Below are 6,000 nucleotides of genomic sequence, written 5' to 3'. Positions count from 1 at the left end.
TGTACTCCAAGTGCCTGATAAATAGGCAAACAGATCCCAGGATGTGGGTAGCACTGCCAGAAGACGAGGCTCAGTGGTCCCCTAGTGGCCTGAAAGAGTTCATGCAGTTTACAAAAATGCTTATTCTACTCCACGGAGGTGCGAGAGAGACATTAAGCAATAACATCATTAAGTAGCTGCCAATTAGCATGTTCCTTTCCAGAAGGCCCAGGAAGTACACTCAGGATTTCACTTTGTCTAGGTTTGCTCTCCAGTGGGTCATGCAGTTCATCCAAGTGTCGTACTGTATCATCACAGTCTGAAATTTTGCTTTCAACTTGAGGATACAGTCTTCTGAGTTAAAAGGCTCCTTTTAGGAGCTAGTGACAATAACCCACTTATCTGGAGCAAAAAAGAAAAATTTATATTAAAGATACAGTGCTTTCAGGAGGAACTCCAGGACAGAAATGACACCTAAATTATGAAGGAATGAAGTCAGGGAGGCCATCAGAAACCTAGGCTGCCACTTTCTTGGATTTTTGTGGTGCAATGATTTGTCTCTGCTTCTTTCTGTAGGACTGCTACATTTCTGTTTTTTTTCCTCTCCTACCACAGATATTTCTTTGAAGTTGCATGAACTTGGCCAAACATGCCATCTCCCAACACTGGCAGCCTTAATAAGTGACACAGGCCAAACTCTAATTTTCAACACCATTTCTACATGCTGGAGAGAAAAGATTTGATTTGGCCAAAAATGATGACAACAATGATGATCATAGTGACGAGGGTGGTAGTGATATTGACGGATGCTTTTACTTCTTGTTTACTATGGGCACTTACCTGTGATAAATGCCTTCACGCATTTTTCATTTAATCCTCAGCAAGACCCTATAACACCATTTTATAAGTGATGAAGAAGATGCATAGAGATGAAAAATAATTTGTCTAAGTTACTTGCCTGCTAATGCACCCAAGTTACGCAATTCCAAAGTGTTGATTCTAATCAATAGAGGATTGATACAGAATCAGATGTTAGAAGCAAGACAAATAAGGGCGCACTCCATGAAATAGCAGGGCAATTCTCAGAGGGAAAGTGCTTGTGAATTGTTCAGACAACCCATTATCATCTGCTATAGATGCCCATGCCTTTTCTCAGATCCTCCATGAGGCGCATGCAAATCTCCCTCTATTGGACTCAGTTTTCTCTTCCAGCCCTTCTATCCATTACATTGCTCTTTGTTTCCTGTATTCCAGTTTCTCAGAGTTATCTGTTGTTCATAAACATAACATGAATTGCCACACCTTTGAGCTTACCATGCAGACTGGAATGGCCTTTTCAAATCTGCTAAAAGTTTCTTCAACTTCTAAAGCTTAGTCCAAATGTCATCTCTTTCGTGAAATAACCACTCATCCCTCCCTTCCTACACAGATGCCTCCTCACTCTATGCTTCCATAGCACAAGGTTAATAAACTATATTCTTTAGCACTCAGCATCTTATCAGTTCTATTATATTGACTATGAATATCTTTAATGTGAGCTTCCTAAGAGTGAGCATTATTTTTTTAAAAGTCCTATATTCTCAGCATATGGAAAGCACTTAATAACTAAAGGATAAATTGAATGGATTTTGGTCGAACAGGTATAAACCATGAATTCGTTTACCTGTGTTCTTTTAGACATGACTTTTTGGTCCCTCTATAATTGTATTTTGAGGTATGAAATCGATATTGCCTTCCTATACTTTTTGGGGGCACCAAAGTGCCCTATAATGTGTTCAAAATTCTATTCTCAACCAAGCCAGAACAGTTTAAAGCTGCTGTCCAGAGAGCTGTTGCTTTATTGCCCTTTGTTTTCCAGAGCAATTTTATCCTTATTGCACTGGGTTCCCAAAAGGGAGTGCATGGGGATTTCCTACAGTGTCCACTCAGAGGTCATGTATCCCTTAAGAACAATATAAAAAATATTGTTGGTCCGGAGAGTTTAGCAACTCTAACTTGAGAAAACAGAGTCATCTGTCATATGTAAAGCACAGTGTATAAAAGTATATACTTTAGAATCAGAGATACTAACTTGCTCTGGGACATTAGGGTAGTTACATACCTGTGCGAGCCTCAATTTACTTTCTTGTAAAATGAAAACAAAAATAGCTACTTTGCAAGGCAGTTGCAGAGATTAGAGATAATATCAATGTATATGATTGACATATAGTAAGTGGACATATAGTAATATTCGATGAATATTAGCTATTAATATACAATCCACCACTTCTTCTTCTCCTTTAGTACAACATAGTAGGCCCTTTCCATTTTTTTCCTCCAAGGTACACTTTACCACCAGGAACCTCTTTAAATCCTCCTTTTCACGTCACTCCAGAGGAACTCCACAGGAGAGTCTATGAATTCAAATATTCACTTGAGGACTCCATCAAGCAACTCTTACTTAAGATACCCCCAAATAGCCTCAATCTCCTGGTGAATGTCCTTAGAGATCATGTAATTTCCTCCTGAAACATACATCCATGAAACCCATCCATGGTGTTTTATGCTATACTTGAACACTTTTGTTAACAGGAAACTCATTTTCCTCTATGGTAGCCCATTCCATCTTTGGATATATATGACAGAAATTATTTCTTTAATAGAACTTAAACTTATTTTTCACTGGATTCTACCCACAGGCCTTAGCTTGGAGCTAGTTGCTTTTGAATTACAACAATCCAGTTTTGAATTTTTATTCTGCCACTTACTTGCTGTGTGAGATTAGGCCTGTTACATACTTGTTGATCTACAAAATGGGTTCAATTATGGACAACTCATAGATTTTGTGTTAGCAGTAAATGAGTTGGAGTATGTGGAGTTCTTAACATAAGGTAAATGTTAAATATTTAGTAACTATTATTAATATTATGCTAATTTAGCTGTGTCTTACATTACATTTATTATTTTTAGACTGACTTGCTCTCCATAATGGTTTCTAAGGCAGACAGGAAAAAAAGTTTCAAGTTCTCTGGTGCTAGATAGGAAGTAGTTGCATAAATACCAGAATCCTTTAGTTCAAGTCCCTCATACACATGAGAAAACTAAAGAGTCAAGTTACTTGGCTAAAGTTGCCATTTGACAAAGCAAGAGCTTCTGGCTTCTTGAAGCTCAGCTCCAACATTGTTTTTTGAAAAGTCCAACGGAGATTTACAATGAGAAGATGCAAATATGTGTTGTTCAAGACGCAATGTACATACTGTTGACCTTAAACAAACAGACGGCTAGTTATCTCTCTAGCAAAAATGGGTTTATTCCCCAGGCTGACCCAGTGGCGCAGCAGATAAGTTCACACATTCCACTTCGCGGCTCCTGGCTTCATCGGTTCAGATCCCGGGTGCAGACCTATGCACTGCTTGGCAAGCCATGCTGTTGTAGGCATCCCTCATATAAAGTAAAGAAAGATGGGCACAGATGTTAGCTCAGGGCCAGTCTTCCTCAGCAAAAAGAGGAGGATTGGTGGCAGATGTTATTTCAGGGCTAATCTTCCTCAAAAAAAAAAAAAAGAAATGAAAAAAAGAGTTTATTCCAGATCAACAAAGAATTGCAATTCTGGGTCTGCAACCATGGGAAACCACATGCAAGTCCCCATCAGCAAAAGGAGAAGAAACTCTTTTATAGAGAGAAAGAGGAAACTGGGAGAGCTATTGCAAACAAAAATTTCCGGGTGTAGTGGCTTTTTATTGGCTGAGTTGTGACAGTCTCTCATTGGCTGAGCTTCCTGCCAGTCAAGCAGTCTTTTTTCTTCCTGTTGGATTCTGCTATCAACATAGGGCATGAGAGCTCCCCTTTTTGGCCTCCCAATTCCAATTTATTGAAGTTTTTTGTTTAATTTTCACAATATATGTGTATGCATATATGTATGAATTGGTTCTTTTGTATCATGGGAAGCACTGTTTAGTGTCTGGTGCCAAGTCTGCCTTTTCTGTTCAATAATTCCCTCTACCCAACCCTGAGTCATAGATAAGTCATTTCATACACACAAACTTGTGTTGGCGGTGGGGCTACAAGGAGTTAAAGTTTAGGACAAGGAAGGGAGATAGATTTTTTCACACTGTCCTTCTCCTAAGTCCAGCATAGTAACAGCAATATTGCTGGGGAGGATGGTAGTTCTAGGCTTCCCAGTGGAGATAACCAGCAAAGCAAGCAAGCGGTTTTCTAAGGTGATTCCAAAAAAGTATTTTGGGAAAAAAACTGTGAAGCAGACAGGTGTGAGATAAATGTTCTCAAATTTACCAGAAGAAAGTAATTATCTAAATAGAGAGAGCTCCTGATGCTTGGTTTGCATAGGCAGAATGCTACATAAATGACCATACATTTCTCAGTCACAGCCATTGTCATGTTTTTGAACTTGCCCTTTTCTGGCTAGTTCCATGGAAAAATAATAATTGTAATCTAGTTAACAATGCTTCTAATAGAGCTTGTCTGCTCCATTTCTGACAGGGATGTGTGAACAAGGGATTTCATCACGTGCAGACACTAACATATAACGCAGATCCACAGAATTACAGAGCTTGGGTATCTTAGGTCCAGGACATTCATTTAAAGGTGAGGTCCCCAGAGGTGAAATGACTAAGATTACACACCTTGTTACCCTTCCATATCTAGGACTTTTTTTCTATCGAGAGTAGAAAAAGTCTTCCTTCATTAATTGATTGCTAATTAAAACCCATCAGAAAATAGAATCACGTATGTTGAGCTTCTCCTTAGAGACAAATGTAACGCAACTATTATTTGTTCCTTCTTGAATAAAGAATTTTAATGAGAAAAACATGCTTATTCTATGTGAATATATATATGAGTGTACAATCTCAACCATGATCATTTTTTTTAACCATATGAAAAAAATCCCATCTTAAAACCCTCACTAAGTTTTCCCTCTGATGATACAAGTCAGAGATGCATGGTAAACATATTGATAGAAAAAAAAATGATACAAGGTTACAGGGATAAGTATAGTGTCTTGTACTTGAATAAAAAAATAAGTTGTACTAAAAATGAACAGAGAACTATGTGATAGCATCTTATATACCAGATACTTAGAGTTTTAAGTAACAGTGCAATCAACAGGAGCTGAAAATATGTTGCCATCAGTTGGAGTAGATTTAAAGGAGAAGGAAAAGAATAAGAAGAGATAAGGAAACCAGGTACCATAATGAAAAAGAAAAGATTTTGGGAGTGTTTAGAGAGAACGTGATAATTACCTTTGTTTAAATGGCTGCCACGTGGTCTTTCCCTGCAAAATTATTATGTATGACTTACAAGATGAGAACTTTGGACAGGGACAGGTTACAACTCAGAGTAAGTAAAGTAATGTCTGAAAACAGATGCTAAATACCACTTGATAGGAATGCTGGAGAGAATTCACGCTTTGGATAAGTAACCAGAAGATTCCATGTAACCATGAGATTCAGTAATCTCACAAAAGCTATTTCCTAGGAGATCTCGCACTTCTCCTTTTTCCTTTATTTCTTCTTGTTCATAGCTAATTTCTTGAAAAGCTCCTCAAATGATTTACATCATGTCTTGAGAAATAACCCTTAAGACTGTTGTATGTCTGTAATAGTTACCTTAAACTTTGCAGAAGTCGGGTTCTGAAGATACAGACTGTGAACTGAGTGGATGGTGAGTGGATTTCGTAGGACGATGGTGAAGCAAGACATTTGCTTCTTGCTCTTACATTCTGGAATTTAAAAATATATATGTATTCACAGTGTATTTATTATTTTTTTAATTTTTTATTTAAAGATGAAAATTTTAAGACAAAGAGATTTTTTTACTGTAACTTCCTCCTACCAGACTGGGCAGAGAATGCTATTTCTTGGATTCAAACATTTCGCTTTTGACCTGTGACAAGCCTAGTAAAATAGTGCCAGCAACATCATCATTAACCATGTCTATGAATGCTTTAATCTTATAGCATTTCTACACAGGGAACCTCAATTAGCTATTTCCAGACATTATCTCTTAAAGGCAGTATTCAGG

This window comes from Equus quagga, chromosome 7 (assembly GCF_021613505.1).
Source record: "Equus quagga isolate Etosha38 chromosome 7, UCLA_HA_Equagga_1.0, whole genome shotgun sequence".
NCBI classification, from domain to species: Eukaryota; Metazoa; Chordata; class Mammalia; order Perissodactyla; family Equidae; genus Equus; species Equus quagga.
The sequence above is the reverse complement of the archived record's forward strand: the minus strand, read 5'-3'. Positions refer to the sequence as shown.